The 17834-nt window shown below is 38.5% G+C and overlaps 1 protein-coding gene across 2 annotated transcripts in view; it reads left to right on the top strand.

Moving 5' to 3' along the window:
* The first annotated feature begins 2242 nt into the window (after positions 1–2242).
* LOC114152049 (zinc finger MIZ domain-containing protein 1) overlaps positions 2243–17834 on the top strand; it is a 124201-nt gene continuing 108609 nt past the window's right edge. The window contains exon 1 of one of the 2 annotated variants that reach the window (XM_028029711.1): positions 2243–2452. The gene's annotated coding sequence lies outside the window, so the exon portion shown is untranslated. The remainder of the gene's footprint in view (positions 2453–17834) is intronic. The other variant, XM_028029712.1, reaches the window with a different exon arrangement.

A 17834-nucleotide genomic window follows, 5' to 3' on the forward strand; every position in this document is an offset into this window, starting at 1 on the left:
ATGGCTCACCTTGCAACCATCATCTATTTAACCGGAGTGAGTTTTATTACAATTAACAGCTCAATAAAATTTTATGGGAGCTTTAGGCTCCAAGATAGCAAACCATGTGTAACAAATCAATTATAATTATTTTTTTTGGATCTCAGTGAGCAGGAAAAGTACACCATAGCTAATTCATGTGCATGTTGGAAATCAATGCTTCCTGTCACCTTTTAGCAGGACAAATGGCCCCTATTGTCCCAACTCATCACTCGCTCTAACTTTAGACAGCTGGGCTGGACGCACAAGACAGAAAGACAGAGAGGGGGTGGGTAGTTAGGGGGCATTCAATGATGACTTCTGGTACCGGAGCTTCTGCTCGCATCCAAACTTTCCGGAGAGTCAGCTACAACAAGCAGGGTGGTGTGTTCCTGACTTCTGACATGGCTGCTTACACGCAGGTCACCGTGGACAGCAGCAGGTCACTCAGAATGAGTGTGTGTGAGTGTGTGCGTGTGTGTGTGAGGGAGTCTGGAAGGATGCTGCTTGGCCCCAGTCATTGCTCCTTGACGTCAGAGCTCAGCCCAGCCTGCTCCTGTTCCTGCTGCTGCTGCTGATGCCTCTGCTGCTGCTGCTCCTCTCAAACATGTCTTTGTTATTCAGAGCTTTTCATCAGAGAGCGGTGACCTGCAAAACATGGATTCTGGAATGCAGCTGGATTTGCAGTAAGAAGTGTTCATTGCTGTTAATTACTTCCTTACATCTTGCATTTTAATTTATATAAGGGTGATGAATACACGCAGCACAATTACTACATGCATAAATCACTAATATCGTAAGGGTTTTATGGTTGAATTGCATTGGGATGATGTAGGAATAATATCAATGGGTTTAATGTTTTTATGCAGGGGTACAGTGCAATGAGGTTAAATATACATATTTCACATAAAAGTGATTTTTATATAGAAATGTTATGTTACAGCCTACACAGTAATAGATAAGACTGCTCACTTGACAGTTGTACATACTGGTTGAAAGCTGAGTGGAAGGAAAAACTGGTAGAAAAATTAAGCAAGCTAGACAAATTCAGCTGTCTACCGCATATGTGATTAAGCCAGAAAATAGCATTTCTTGGTTTTATAAATATTCTTATCTTTAGAGAGACAACATTTTGGGGATTTTTTCCACTTTAAGCCATTGTCATCTAAATGAATAAAAAGCACTAGACTTTCCACTACTATTCTTGCGTACAACACTTAGTCCTTGTTTCTGTTTCACAAGTGACTCATCAAAAGGCATGCAATAGTTGCCGCTCATGTCCTGTAATCCATCTGTGTTTGATGGCTTTTGAAATAAAGTGATTTCAGCAGACCATAAAACTATTTAAATGTTTTTTTTTTCTTCACAATCCTCTTCAGGCTGTGGTTATTCTGGTTGCTTGTGCTCCTTTTACCACCAATTTCTTCTTCCACTCCATTTTCCATTAATGAACTGGGAGGAATCTATTAGATAAGTTCATCAGGAAGGCCAGCGCTGTCCTGGGATGCCCCCCTCGAGCCAGTGGAGGTGGTGATAGACCTTTGGCAAACCCCCTCCAAAAAAAACATAATTGTTGGATAATGTCCCCCACTCCATGCATAAAGCTGTTGCAGAACTACAGTTCCTTCTGTGACTGGTGCATCCCAGGAATACACGGGAGCATCATCATAGATCCTTCCTTATAGGAGCTGTTAAAGTTTAAAACCACCACTGCTCCCAACAAAGCTTAATAATTGTTCACATCCCTGCTGTTGTTTGCACTCTTTCTTAATTTCTTAAAATTGCTGCTTCTGTCTATGGATAAAATTGTACACTTTATTTTTAATTGATGTACAGCATTATTTCTCCTATGTCGTAAATTTGCCCTTGCTGTGTAGGGTCTTTTTTGTTGTTGTTTTTATATTTTTTATGAATGTGTATTTTAATGCATGCTTCCATTTACCTAGAGCTACACCTGCGTTTCTCCACTGCAGAACAGTAAATAATTTTTTATTCTGTAGCTGTAATTATTTTAAATTAAACTATAACATACGAGATGTACCTTCATAGAATCAGTGATTATTTGTTTATTTAGTCAAATATGTCCATGATGCAAAATCCATTTGATCCAGGAACCAGGTGCGCGGCAGTCCGCTCCGCTCCGGGTCCTCCCTTTCCCCCTGACGGGCAACTGCGGGTAAAACAAGAAATCCGCCACACGTTTTGTCAGCAGCCACCGAGCTCCGGGTCCCTTCGGTAATAGAATAGCCGATGTAATTTGACACTTCAACTTACTGCTCTCTCTCCGAGTCTATTCAGTTACTCAGTCCCATTCTCAGCGGCCGTGTGTGTATGAGAGAGAGAGAGTGTGTGTGTGAGGAAGGGAAGATATCTGAAACAGATAATAAGAGACGAGAATTATTACCGAGGACTTTCTGCCCCAGATCGCACGCCGGTGAGTGGCTGCAAACTTAATGCTTTGCGGTGGGAGGGTTATATTTTGCTTTTAACGCGTGTGTGTTTCCACTTTGGCTCAGATTGTTTCTCCAACAATAGAGTGACCGCTTGAACTGGCTCTGAGGAGAGAGTCTGTTAGAATGAACCGCTGCTTGCTTTCTTAATAGCCGTGATTACTATTTACTACCAGGCTGCCTTCGGCTGAGAGGCAGGCTGTGCGTTTCGGTGAAGGAACAGATGCCCGCGTTGATCTCCGTAACAGCTCCAGAGGTTACGTTGTTGCAGCGTGCACGCTTTTTGCTCTCTCTATGCACGCTTGGGAACCGGACTTTGTATGTTTCAGATTTTTATTTTTATTTATTTATTTTTTGTTCTATTTAAGCTCCCGGCGTGCACAAAGCACATGGCTGCGGGGATGTGAGCCGCAGAGTAACAGTGGACACGGTCACTGCAGTGCAGATCACTCAGTGGATGTCATGTTTAAATGAGCGCCTCTGAACTTTGATAATACAAACACGTGTGATCTGGTAAATACAAAGCGGTTGTCTGTGCTGCTGGATCATAATAGGAATTTGGCTTTTTACGAGTTTAATATAAAAAAAAAAGTAAAAATTGTGAATTTGGAGCCAATTGGAATTGAGTGGGGGAGCCGTCTCTTGTACACTGAGGTAATAAATAATCTACACATCTCTGTTCCAATTAATATTTTAATGCAACTAATAGCGAGAGCAAGATAAGTCTTTTCAAAACTTTGAGTGTGAAATATGACTTTATTAGTCAACGGATTAGCACATATTTGAGGGGACGATGTAGTAAATAAACTAATACTTGATTTAATTCCACTATTCAGTCTTTATCAGTACCATTATATCAACAAAATGGTGCAGTTAACGTGAATAAAGTCCTGCTTTTCTACAAGGATTTTGTTGACATTTAATCCAAGAATATATTAAAAATGTAGCAGTCAGGAGATGGGTTAAAAGATGAAAATATGAAACAACAGTGACATTAGTTAAACTTAACTTGTTATATTATTGACAAATGGACAACAGATCAAAGAGGCTGACAGAAGCCCGACATTCATTTTCGATGGCTTAACAGTAACGCTGAAGGAGCAGCAGGAATTTCCAATAAGTTTTTGGCTGAGTTCTACAGGTGAGAAAAATCTCATGTACTCTGGAGTTTATGGATTATGGTTGAAAGACTGATGTTTTTTTTTTTCTTCCAAAGACAACAGCCAGGCCTGAGTTAAATAATCCATCTGGAGTTACCTTTCTTCAGATACAACAATGATTTTTTTTTTCTTTTCTTTTTTGTCAAGGTGCATGTAATCAGTTGTACATACCAGCAAGTTATGACCCAAAACCGACAAGTGTCTGCCAGGAAGGTACCGGGTTTTATGTTTTAGTGTCACAATGATCCCAAGCATGCTTCAAAATCACAGAAAATGTGACTGCAACGACGAGCTATCGTCACAATCTAAACAACTATGGCTAAAAAAGGCAAAATCAAGAAGCGAGAAGACCATAGACTCTCACCAAAGAAGAATAAATGCTGAAATTTTAACAAAACGTTGTTCAACAATATGTTGGTTTACATCTGTGCAAACGTATGATACAAGGATGCTGCAACTTTGTATCAAAGTTATGATACATTGCACAGATGTATCATAAGTTTACATCTGTGCAAACTTATGATACAAGGATGCTGCAACTTTTTCTTACATTTATATTTGTTTTACCCAGAGGTGTGTAGACTTTTTTATATCCATTGTACATCTATCCAGGAAGCCAAAAAATAGACAGCTCTCCCTGTTCCACTTCCTAACTATTGTCAGCAGCAGAGCGGGAGGGACTGTGTGTTTTTGTCGTGCAGCCTATACTTTACTCCCGTTTCTAAAAAGTCCCACTTTCGGGAGCAGCTAGTTTTTTTCTTTTCTTCTTTTATTAAGATCTACTAAAGAATTATTCCTGTTGTTTTCTATTATGTTTGATATTTAAATGCTGGTTAAAAATGGTTGAAAACCCAAAATTCAGTTTCTCAGAAAGTGTAAATATTACATCAGACCAATAAAGACAAGAACTGTGAATACAGTAATGTTCTATTGTAGTCATGTTGTGACCAAAACAGTCATAAAGAAGACTGCTGATAGTTTTGCATTTACTGTATGTCTCTCAAAGGAAGGTAAGCCACTAAAAGTCATTGCTAAAGATATTGGTTGTTGATAAAGTTCTCTAAGCATATTGATAGAAAGTTAAGTGGAAGGAAAGAGTAATGGATAATAAGAACATTAAAATACACTATTAAAAAAAACTATGATTAATATGAAAATGCCAGTGTATTGAAAAGCATGCAATACTTTTCTTAGGGCTTTATGTTCTGTCTAGCACTCACTTTCAACTTGATAAGACACTGGTCATAGTGACAGCATTGGAATGAATGGCTCAACAAATAATTTACTGATTGTGGAAACTTCGCAACTTTGCAACCTGAACTATGTGAACAGCCACCTGCTTTACCATTGACCTTTTATGACTTTCTCTCCTTGTGGAATCTTTGCTTTACTTTGATTCACGTGGCTGTGGTTATTCCTGTTGCTTGTGGGCCTTTTTGTCCTAATTTTTTTCCTTCCACTCAATTTTCCATCCACATGCTTGGATACAGCACGCTCCGAACAACTAGCCAAGCGTGCCAGTGGTGATGTGCTTGACAGCTGTCAACCCCATGATTGTGTAGGTCATAATATAACATTTCTTTTTTTAAAAACTAAAAATGTGGGATTTTCATTGGCTAAAAGTTGTGTGGTGAATTGATTTGATTTTTGTATTGAACTAGTGAAACAGTTTGTTTTAAAATGCAGCTTTTTGGGAATTACTGTATGCATGAGCAGTAAAGTTCTTGAATTTACATATTTTTTAATAATGAAGCTTTTGCCAAGGCTATAAAACCAACAGTGAAAGAAAATCTGACTATTTTTATTAATTGATAACTGGCATTAGTTTACTAGTAAAAAAAAACAGTTGAAATTGAAGCTATTACCAGTTTTTTAGTAAGTGTGAGATTTTTATACAAAACCTAAAACGAACAAAAATGTTCCAATATTAGCAGAATTTCCCCTTGACGTGTGTAGCAGTAACAGCCAACGCCAGCCTCATGTACTTTCTGATCCTGCAGCGTTACCTGTTTGTTCTGCACAGCTTTGAAAAAGTCATGTAGGTAGAACATCTGCAGGAATACAAAATATGTTAGTTATTTAGATTTTGGTGAGGCAATGATTGCCCTATTAATTTGAGATGTGAAGTTGCTTGTGCACCTGGAGACACTTGATGGCAATGAAGAGATAAAACGCTGATTGAGGAAACTTAAAACTTCCAGCTGGTTTCATAAAACTTGACAGAGGGGAAGTTTTTATTTTTTTCCTTCCCCTTTCCCAACGCCTCTTACCCAGTCACCCCCACCTCCATGGGGCCCCTAGGTTGTGCTCCTGAATAACCACAGGGCAGACCCCACCAGGCTGACCTTCTTCTATTCAAGTCGAGGATGTTGAAACACCAGCCGTCAGACAAAAGACACATTGAAACGGAGATCTGCAACCCAGCACGTGTGTCTGGGGCTGCTGAAGTACACCATTTATTAACTCCCAGTTTCCCACTGACCAGTGAAAAGCATCAGCACATAAGCAGAGATGAACAAAACTGTGAAAAGAAAAACACAACAGGTGCAGATTAGTACTGATTAAATTTTGAATAAAATAAATAATAAAAAATGATTAAAGTTTGAATTTGGGTTCAAATCTTACGTATTGTAGAAACCAAAAGGGGGGGAATATTCTCCTTCCAGCTGGAAGGGATACAGAATGTTGATTGACAACAGCAACACGTTGGCTGGGCAGGATGGAGGTTTCTCTGCTCTCCGCCCCACCTGCCGGGGTGAGAGTAAAGGCGGAAGCTGGAAATGGCTGCACCACATGGGAAATTATTCAGCTCTCGGATCAGAGAGGACACACAAGAGGCCTCATTACCTCCATAAGCACTGCTGGCCAGCCTGCAAGGAAACCCAGAGCTCTACTGTGTGCAAACTAGAAACTTGGTATATTATCTATCTGATGCTCCTTTAGTGTGAAGATCTTCTAGAAACAGTGTATGGTTAATTTCTATCTGTTTCAGTCTGAACAGCGATTTTAAATCTGCAATCTTAGAGCAAAAATTAGAACTTGTCCCAAAGGTTTGCAGGAGAAGTCTCCTTCTTGAAAACAGTGTTTGAATAAGTAGCCGGTAAACACGGGCGTGAGTTTGCGGCATGATATTATGATGTTATTGAAACGACTCGGGAATACCTGCTTCTGTACGAGGAGAATTCTCCGAAGGCGCTCTGTAGGAGGAACAGAGGTGACCTGACTGCTCATCCTTGGCGGTCAGAGGTTGTGGGAGGTTTGTGTAGGTTTCGCTCAAGATTCTGCTCTGTGTTGTCTTTACTTAACGGAATAAATTCTTGGAATGAATCACCCTCTCAAAGAGCGAAGGGCAAGGGCACTGGAAAGTGTTTCACTGTGTCGTCCTGGCCCTTAAACTTTGAGGTTTCTCTTGTGTCAGGCTGCATTTAGATGCTACTGATTATGAGTTTAATATCGTTTTAGATTTTATGCTCTTTTGAAAACCTAAGATGCATTCAAAGCTATATTAAACCAGCTTTTAAATCTCTTTGTTTAAAATGCCTTCTCATGCACATTTCTACTCACTATCGGTGATAATCATGTTTGTGTAAAAATCATTTTTGTTGCCGTAACTGAACCAAAATGCCTATAGATTGACGGTCTCTGTGACTGTGTTTGTCAGATTTTCTCTTTTGCAGCAAGACTTGTGTGACTCTCCATTGTGTAAGAGTCCTGTGGTGAGTTCCAGCTTGCGACCCCTTATGAATGGGTAACACTTTACCACAAATTGACCTTAACTTTCAGACTTTCAGGTTTAACTGAGAAAGGTCGTCTGAGTGACCATTGTTTTACATGAAGATAAATATGAGTTTATTAGAGCTGCAAATGAGCCATTTCTTTGTTTTGCATCATTTCATCATTTAAAATGTTACCAGCTATAGTTTGAGCTCAAGAGACAATTATCTTGGATTGTGGTATCATAGCACTATTTCAGTACTGAGTCTAAATTTTCCTTCCAGCTTTCAGAATTGGCTGTTCATCATTACACCCTGTATTCCTCCTCTACATGCCAACTCTGAATTCCTCATGTGTGTGCTAGTGATGATTTGTGACGCTCCACCTCCATGACACGTGGCTGCAGGAATGTAGGATGAGCAGATATCTGTTATGAAGATAAAAAAGAAATGGGGGTGGGGGAGGGGGTTGGTGGAAGAGAACGGTCAGACTGTACCTGTCAGCCTCAGTGTTGACTGGTAATATGAAGCGTCTATTTTCAAAACACAGCTTAAGGAAAGGGAATCTGTATGTGGCTCCCTTGCTTGCGTGCGGGATGGAGATACAGAGCTGAGCGAGGGGATGGGAGAGGTGCCGGGAGTGACGCCAGACCACACATCATTTAATCATGTTAGAGTGTGCAACCACTCAGTGCATATTTTTGGTTGCATTGGTGATCGGAGTTGTTGTTGCACAAACTGTACTCGCACAAAAACAGAGGAAAGGAGGGGATTGACAGGGAAATCTGATTAGTTTTGTTGTCATTGCCAAAATCTGAAAGTGTATGTTCAGGTAGATACTTGTTGCTAAAAACTGCTTCTGCTAAATGTTTTTGACCACTCGCATGCTTAGTCTGTGGTTAAATGAGCGTATATCAGTGCCGGATTTCTGTTCGTACTTTTGGCCTAATCCCCCTGTTGACTTGCATGCTAAGTACCAATGTGTTCTTTCTTTGCTCTTTTTAGGAAGCCCCTCTCAGCATAATCTCACTTAATCTAATCTACCCCCTTTATAATAGACTAGGAATTTATAGGAAAAGCTTTAGCGTAGATCCATACCAAACAGAACGATGTTACCTCTCGCCTCCCGATCCTCTCTGGCAAAGCCCTTGTGAAAATGCAAGTGACCTCTGTGGCCCTTGTTAGTCCCAACAATGGACCAGCGTCTTACAGCTGCAGCCGCGCTGGAGGGCAGGTTTTCTATAACACACATCTTCTGATTAATAGCTGTAAAATGACTATTTCTGGTGTCATTTGTTTGTAAGTAAAATAAATTGAATTTTGTTTAAGATTCTTTGGACTGGACATTATTTGCGATGGATGTAGTGGAGCTAAAAGTGAGTTTTGTTGTAAAAAAATCAAAACAAAGATCAATCATTTTAGATCGTTATCTGAAGCATAACCTGTACAATGTGAAACGCAAAACTGAAATATTTTAGGGGCAAAGAATATACAAAAACTAAAGTAATTTTGTTGTATGAATATGTACGCCCTATATATTGTAAACATAATCATGTTCGAGGCTGTTTTTCTTGGAAGTGGTGCCTTAGGTGGAAGAAAATATTAATAATTCTAAATACCAGTCAGTGCTGGTACAACAACTTTAGGCTTCTGATAGAAAGATGAAGATGAGGATGAATATATGTCTGGATTTCACTGCAGTCTGATACAATTGGGATGTTTTTAAGAAACAATTATTCAATTTGGCAGTATGTCATTTTGAATTCTATCCAAAAAGAGTTATATTAGTTTAAACATGCTCACACTTAAGCAAAGACATTATTATTTTTTAAATAATAAAACCTGAGATTTTCTTTTAGAACATTATCAGTATAGACAGATAAATTGTGTAGAAACAAAGATAATTATAAAACATAACCTTCTCCAGATCACTTCCATCTAGTATGATAACTGCAATATTACCAATTAATGACCAGAACTCATACATTCAGTTCTGCTTTTAACCTGGCCAGAGAACTTTGATAAAGGTCAAATGTGGACTTTTGAGAAACTATTAGCTCTTCTAAATGTAGCGTCACTCAGAATAAATTTATATAACTGGAAAAAAAAGATTTATTCCCATGCTTGAACCTTAAAAAACACATCTATTAGCCTCTAAAGAGGTTTTAATTATCTGTATACACACATTGGTCTCTTCGAGTTAGACAGTTTGAAAACAAATTAAATTCGCAGTCTGTTAAGCCTATGTGTTGTCGACTAATGGGAGGCTGTTGCTTTGCTTTTCGTGGTTTTATTTGTTAGCGGTTCGGCTTTTTCAGGACTTAGACACATGATCGCACAAAATAAGCTGAAGCTGTGATGCGGTGTTTTCTTTTGAAAGCGGATGAGAGAAAGCTTTGTTTTATCAACTTCATATCTATGTTAAAATGAAGTTAAAAATGGCTTATGTTCTGTTTACATGTTTTTTTTCTTGTTAGCAGCATTTTAGGATTTAAATTGGAGTTAGATTTAGAGTGCAACTTTGTGGGGGGAAAATAAAGAAGTGGATCCAATCTTTCAGCCATAATCCACGGTGGATTTAATTGGAGCTTTCAAGGCCCCCCAGCAGTCACGGGCTCATGCATGTTGAATGTGACATACTGTGAAAACATACACAGATGATGACACAAGAGCATCGCTGCACTGTTAAGTGCAAATGAAAGGCTCTGAATCATAAATAACATCCGGCATCTCCGCAGTCCCATCTTTTATAAATTAAACAAGGTCCAACCGTGAAGGGTTGTCAGATTTGGCAGCATGTGATAGTGTTGCATATTCATCCCTGAAATTGCAGCACAGACTGCAAAACCAGCTGCTAATCTCAGAATTTTAAATCTTTAGAGATTTAATCCTGCCATTAGAAAATGGGTCCAACAGAAAGGCTCCTGAAGGCTCTAACCGATAATTCATGGTGTGTTGCGGGTCTTCTGGAGGTTTTCGTTAACTTTTTAGTGGAGAAGGATCCACACCTCTGAGTAATGATGGTGATTCTGAATAAGTGTTAGAGTTACATTCAACAGAGCCTGCGGGAGTCCATATCTCATTGTTTTCTGACAGAGAAAATTAACTGGGATTTACTAACACACAGGGAGCCTCTTTCACTCATCCTTTGGTGCTCTCAAAGAAAAGGTCTGAGGGTAATCTTTTTCCCAAGGACCCTTCCCCCAACCATCCTCTACTCTCCATTTCCAAATGTAAACTGTCAGATCCTTCGAAGTTTTCAGTCGAGATGTAAAGCACAGATTGATAAAAATCCCAGTAGCTTGCTCTATTTGCCAAGCATCTGCTGATGCATAAGAGATGATATTGTGTCTAATTGCTAAGATTTAAACATCCAGTGCTGACTATGGCCAATTCTGATTTCTCTGTCACTGTAATTAACGTTAACAAATATTGTGTCAAGTCTCCCGTTCATATTAGCAGTTTTGTCATCACATATTGTGAGCAAGGGAGGAGTTTTTGTAAAGTACTATTTTTATTAAATCATACACAAAATCTTTGTGGAGCTGGCATTTTAAAGCTCTTTTGTGTGTCATATTTGTAATTAGCTTTACTTGCACAGTTAACATCAATAGCAGAATTTTTGCTACCATGTTCATAATTTTGATATTTTAGTTTTGGACATTCAGTGTTCCACTTTCTGTATTAACTTCCTCAGAGTGTTACTGTCGGCCTCACCTGTAAGTGCTTAGAAATACTCCAAGTTAATGGTAAAAAAATCCATTTTCGAATTTCCAACTTTCAGATATCTTGTTGCATTTGTTCTGTTACCTGAAGAACAGATCAGAGGTTTCTAAAAGGCGTACTTCAAGACCTTCTTCTTGAAGTACGTTTCTCTACAGAACTCAAAGATATGCTCAGGGTGTAACTGAATCCATCAAATGAGATGTGTTAGAGGAGAGACACTTCTAAATCATGGTTCATCTGATATGCAACTATGGAATTATGGTGTAATTTTTTCACCATTTTCCACCAGCTTCCTGGATTGCCTTTTTTTTATGCTTCTCTATCCTGTGGTAGAATTGAGCTAAAAAGCATAACAAAGTGCTTTGTTCAAAAAGTCATAAAAGCAATAATAATAATTATTTTGCTTCCTTTGCCTACTTACTGCAAAAGTCTGAAAATGGTTCAATTTTTGAATCCGTGCTGTTTAAATTAGACTGGCAGCTTAAAAAAAGCAGCCAGAAATAGACTCAGACTGACCCTAACTAAGATACAAGTTGAAAGTTGAGAGCTTTGGCGTAATCATTGTGGTCATAATGTGTCAAACATCAAGCATGAATGGAAATCGAGCTCATTCTTCAACCAGACACTGGATATCTGTCAGATGTGCTACATTAATGCAAACACTCGTATTCTAGATGACTAGAGTGTAAACAGGCTGAGTCTTTATCCTGACAAGCTTGTCTGAGTGAGATTGTATCAGTGTTATTGATCGGCCACACGGGATCAAGGGAGATTTTGAAGCATAACAAGTAGAACCATTTTCATCTACGGGCATCAGTCTTTTTCCTCTATCATTTATGATGGTTATTTTTATTTTAAGCTACCATAAAATTACAGCTCAAATCATTGAGCTTAATAGATACACTCTAACATTACAGACACATAACCAACAGTTTTTAGCATTTTTTTCAGGAGTTGCCCAGTTCTGATAAAAAGATGTTAAAGGCCTTCAAATAAGTTACTATGGAGAATTGGTGACCCCAAAATGCAACTTCTTGCTGCTGTTTGCTGACTTTTATGGAAGAGTAACAAGAAAACAGTAATTCTTGAGAAAAAGACATAAGAAATCTGTTTTAAAGTTTGCCCCATGCAGCTGCTCTGGTCACATGATACCAAAATGGAACTTTCTGCCCTATATGTGAAATGTTATGTGTGGGAAAACCAACCCTGCACATCAGCCTGAACACATCATTGCCCACAATGAAACATCATGGTGGCAGCATCATGTTGTGGGGATACATTGCTTCATTAGAGACAGGGAAGTAGGTCAGCAGGTTGAACGTTTTAATTATCGGTCTATAGATTTGGGTAAATTTGAGAAATTAGTTAGTTTATCCTGACTTATGAACACCTAAGAGAAATTGGCTTTTGTGTCGCATCATATTTGAACCCTGGCAGAAACAGGAAGTCATGGATTACTAAAGAAAAGTTGCTTACGACAGTGATCAACTTCAGAGTATTTAAATTAAAAATGTTCTGGTGAATGAAATAATAGTAAAATACTAAAGGTTACTTTTATATGCTTTTCTTCACAGTACAGTTTAGTCTTAACCTACAAACTCAAAGCCAAATATTTTATGTTATTTTTAAAAAAAATTTTAAAACAGAAAACCAGTAAAATTCTCTCCTCTTGGGATCATTGTAACTGCCGGCCCATAATTGAATTGTTTAGTGGGATTAAGTGTTTGACCAGATTTACTCTCCTCCTTGACCACATTGCACTGCTTTCCCTGCCACATGAAGAAAAGGGAAAAGGGGGAAAAACCCTTTTACTGATGATAATGTGTAGACAGCAGTGACACTCCACCCACAATCTGCGTGTCAGCTTACACCATACCCTCATGCTAACACAGTGTTGGTTAGCCAGGTGCAGGGCATGCACCGCAAGCTGAGGCCAGTACATGAACATGGCAGCTTTGGGCACTGGAAGAAAGACAATCTGTCACCACTGAAAATCACTGAATACATCTCTCTTAAATATTTGTGCAATTATTCATCTTCTGTTTTGCTTTTTTCCCTCTTACAAATAAAGCTACTGACACTGATCTGGCCTCACATGTTCATGTTTCCTTTATTGATTTTTTTTTTTTATCAGAGTTTATTTACACATCTATTTTTGCTATCTCAGATTTTCCTGTGTTATAATCTAATGTAAAGTAGTGATGGGAAGCTGAGCCTTTTTCTAAAGTTGGTGTGTAGTGAGATCTTTTGATACTAAAACTCCCTCATATGTACTGTGAAAGCGGAGCCTGTCTTGTGAAGTGCTATCTCATGCCTGCATCAGTTTAGGATGTGAAAAATTAAGGTAACTCTTATCTTCACGTACAAAAACTGGCACTACTGCTTCAACTACTCAGAGGATTTATTAAGGCTGTTTCACACCTGAAAGTCCGATAGAGTGGGTTCAATTGGGGACCAAAATTGCAACATTTGTTACATTTTCAGCTGATACGGTTTGCGTTCACTCCACCATGTCAAACGAACCAAATCCTTTGAAAACCTGTCACCCTGTCAGTTCTGCTACATGGAACTAATTCATTTTGTGAGGCGTCACTCTGTGCACATTTGCATCTCCATACAACTTATACTGTTGCTTCCAAAAAACGTGACCTATAGCCATGCATGCCATTGTCACAAGGTTGACTTTAAATAACTCGTCTATAAACATGTTGCGTCTGTTTCCATGTGTCAATATTTTTTTATTTTTTGGGCGGGTCGTTCTGTCCTCTTCAGCGGCTTCAGAAAGTAAACAGAATCCCTGCTGAGGAGACAAAAGACTCTATTTTCCACAATCATGGTAATCACAGATATAATAACTGCAACTTCTTCTGATGATGAATGCTAATTAATTGGCCGGCGCTGCCTGGTGTAAACAGACAGTGAGGCGCATATGCAGACTGGCTTCACACAACTATTTATAGTTGCAGATTGCATAAGCTTGTTTCTAACAACAGGGTGTTCTCGCTTTGTCGGCATCAAATAGAGAAATGCTGCGACTGACCAGATTAGCGTTGCATGACACACATATATCGCAGGCAAACGGTGTGTGTGCGCGGCCCGACGGGTCCTACGGCTTAGAGATTGTTGACGGTAGACGCTATTTTTGACCATCTGCTCTAAAAGGAGGGCATGTTTGAGTCACAGACGCTGTGGTGTTGGCATGGGAAGGGAGGGAGGGAGACAGAGGGCTCACCCGAAGGCACAGCATCCTTCGTGTCACCATGCATGTGCGCAGTGTGTTCCTGGTTTAATATGTGTTTTACATTACCATAAATGAAGGCAGAAGTGGTTACTGTACTCCCTCTTCACACCTTGCTATTGATAACTTATGGGGCAAACAGAGTTGAAGACAAATTTGATATGCTACATTGCCATCACATTATTAAATACTCATCTTATCTGGTTCAGTTTTGTTTTTTCTATATTTACTTAGGTGTTCTACAACTTTTGTGCTTATAAGTAGCCTGTGCAATTTTTTTTCTCTGTACTATGTATGTGAAGAAGGTGTTTTCCGTTCAGTAGTGGTGGTTTTTGATATATACAATGTGGCTCACCACCCAGGGTAGCATATGAAGTGTCTTAGCTCTTTCTTCTGTTCCATTGGTAGTATATCATATTTTTGTTATGGTTTATCTCCCATTGTATTCATTAAGTTTTATTAGTTTGTCATCTTCCTTCAGTTTCCAAGATCTGTTTCCACCTGATACTCCCCTGATTAGCCACACCTGATTCTCATGCCACTCATCAACTCTCCCAGTAGTTAAAATGTTTCTGTTTCCTCACCTCACGGCCAGATTGTCTGTTCATCAATGTCCATTTTACCCAGAAGAAAAGTGCATCTCAAATTCCGTCCACTGTATGGTTTTCTTTTATTTGAGTCATTAACTAATGCTTTTTTGTTTTTGTTTTTCTTCTCCCCCCCCCAAACCAGTAATCTCTTTTTGTTTATTTTACTTTTATTTCTTTCTCAGCTCAAAGTAAGATTGAATGATAACAAAAAATAGGACTCAAAACATCCGCATACCAGAGATTAATCAAAGAATACTGTTAGGTATTTAACTATTTTCAAAAATGCATTTCAAAGCTTGAAGTACCTCTGTGATTCAGTTGGTTGCTTGTAATGTTGACCTGAAGCTTTGAACTATTTCTAATCTTAACCCAAAAAAGTATCAGTGACCACCTAATCTTTTTTCAAAAACATTCACAATCTAGTCCTTTCATATTTGTTAGAAGGCCAGGCACACAATCTGTGTGCTTAAACAGACTTTACCTCCAACATTTAAAATGCTAGTTAACAAAACCTTTCAACACTTTTGACAAAATGTTCACTTTAGACATCTACATCAAAAACAAAAGTAAAAGATAAGCATCTCCTGCTCTTTTTGGAGGATTTGGGAACAAAATTGTTGGGTTTATATGGTCAGAACATTTGAGCAGAGTATAAAGAAGTTGGTTATACTGGTTTTGCCCCAAAAATTGCACATCCACTTAAAGGAGGTAATTAACTCATTTCCCTTTGCGGTAATGTGTTTACTTTGTTTTCTCTGAGGACTACTTTCTGCTGACAGAGCTAGAAAAACATCAAGTAACTACTACAATCTGGCAGATGACTAGCCTTAAAGCTATGAAGGGGATAACTTTACACCCTGCATGTTGAGTCGGACTGCAACTTTTCTCAAGGACAACTTTCTGATATCCAGAGGATAATTTTGTTATTTTTGGCTGCACTTCAGAAAACCTTACAGAATACAAGAGAGGCCTTACTGTTTAAGATAATCTGTTGTTTATCTTATTATCTTGTGACTAGTAAATATATACTGTAGAAGTAATAGGTTAACTCTGTCATTATCTTGATAACATTGTATTTTCTCTAGCTAAGAATTTCATATATTCAGGTATTTCTACCTGAAATAGAAATACCTACCTCACAGGAGGTGCTTCCTGTGATTGTTGAACTTTTCTTCCTTACGTATGATTACTGCAACAACACTCTGTGTTTCCAGTTTTTTTAGTATTTAAAACCGGAAAAAATTTGGAGAACAGAATAATAAAAACAAAAATAGAGACCATCCTGTTGGTGACTGACTGGAGCTTAAAATGTCTCAACAGAGACACTCCGGCCAATAGTCTTTCATGAGTAAGTTGTCTGTTGCAGATCTTCTCTGTGTCTTTATGGTGATATATTAGACTTCAGGCTAATTGATGCTACAAGTATTTTAAGAGGCATTACATTATGTTTTGTTCCATTCAGATGGGATGAAAAACAGCAAGTTGGGCAACTAGGGGGACTTTACATCTGTAAAATAATACACAAAAACCCATTTTTAGACAAATGTGAGACGTGTTATGTTTCCTGTGATTGTTGAACTTTTCTTCCTTACGTACAGTTACTGCAAAAACACTCTGTGGTTGTTCATGACTATTTTCTTATTTTTTTTGGCACCAGTTAATGTCAAGGAGCAAATTGAAAAAGTAAATTACTGCGGGCTGCATATCCTGCTTCATCTTTGTGTGCCCTTCCTCGAGGAAGAGGGAGGTGGAGAGGATCATGTGAGCTGTAATTATATTTATGTTGGGACCCATTCAATCTGTCACAGTAAATTTTGCCTGACTTGTCATATTGTAAATCATTACATTGGATTAAATGCTGTTTAAAAGAGGCAGAGAGGTGATTTCTTTTTTTTAAACCCTCTCTGATGTACTATTGAAAAGCCGGTTATACATGATCTTAGCTCTTCTAGTGTTTTTTGGGGTGTTTTCTATACATTCTAAATGGGAGGAGAATGGACAGTGCTGGCAATGTTTTCTTTGAAATGAAAATTTCCTGAAGTGGAAAGAAAGCATTTGTGTTTTACAAGCTGTCCTCTGGTTCTTGTTTTCTTATTTTTTTAGAGGAGAATCAATGACTGGGATGAGAAGTGCTGCAAAGTTTGACTCTTCCTTTTTTTTTTTTTTGTCAAGTGGCTTCATTCAAAGTGAGAAAAAGGGAAAAAGCAGCTCGATTCAACTCAATCATCTTGTCAGTGCTGAAGCAGAAGACTGATGAAAGACTAATCGCTCCTGTCTGCTTGTCGTGCCGCGGACATCCGAACTCAGATGGTGATGGCTTGCAGACTTGCTTGTGGCAGCATTTCGCTGACACAATATTATTCATAAATATGCTTAATGATTAGTTCAGTCCTGCGTTCATTTGTGAGTGGCATGAATCGTTACTCTCAAATCACCTAAATGATTATTTCAGAATAAATGGACTCCGCTGCTGCTCAGCAACTCGACAACAAGAACATTATTAAGGTTTCATATTATTCTTCCCTCACGATGTTCAGCAGTTAAATGAACTCATAGCAACTTGTTGTCATAAGTGCTTCCCTGAGTGCAGGGACTGGGCTTTATTTGTCTAGGAAATCGACTGTTTGGAGAAGCCCTGAATGTTGCATCCCTTGATTTGTTTGTGAATTACATCTACCCAAATACAGCCGGAGAGATTTGCCTAATGTTCTCTGCAGCAAAATCTTTGTCATTGATGATGCAGTCTGTACCTGCAGAGCACACAGGTACATCTCAGTAAATCAGAATATCATTGTATATTGAAAAGGTAATTTATTGTCAACAACTCAATTCAAATAGTGAAACATTACAAATATAGATTCATTACACAAAAAGTGAAATATTTCTTTTCATGATGGCTTTTATATAGAAGATTGTAATATAGTGCATTTTTTAAACAG

The sequence above is a fragment of the Xiphophorus couchianus genome, chromosome 10 (assembly GCF_001444195.1).
Source record: "Xiphophorus couchianus chromosome 10, X_couchianus-1.0, whole genome shotgun sequence".
NCBI lineage: Eukaryota > Metazoa > Chordata > Actinopteri > Cyprinodontiformes > Poeciliidae > Xiphophorus > Xiphophorus couchianus.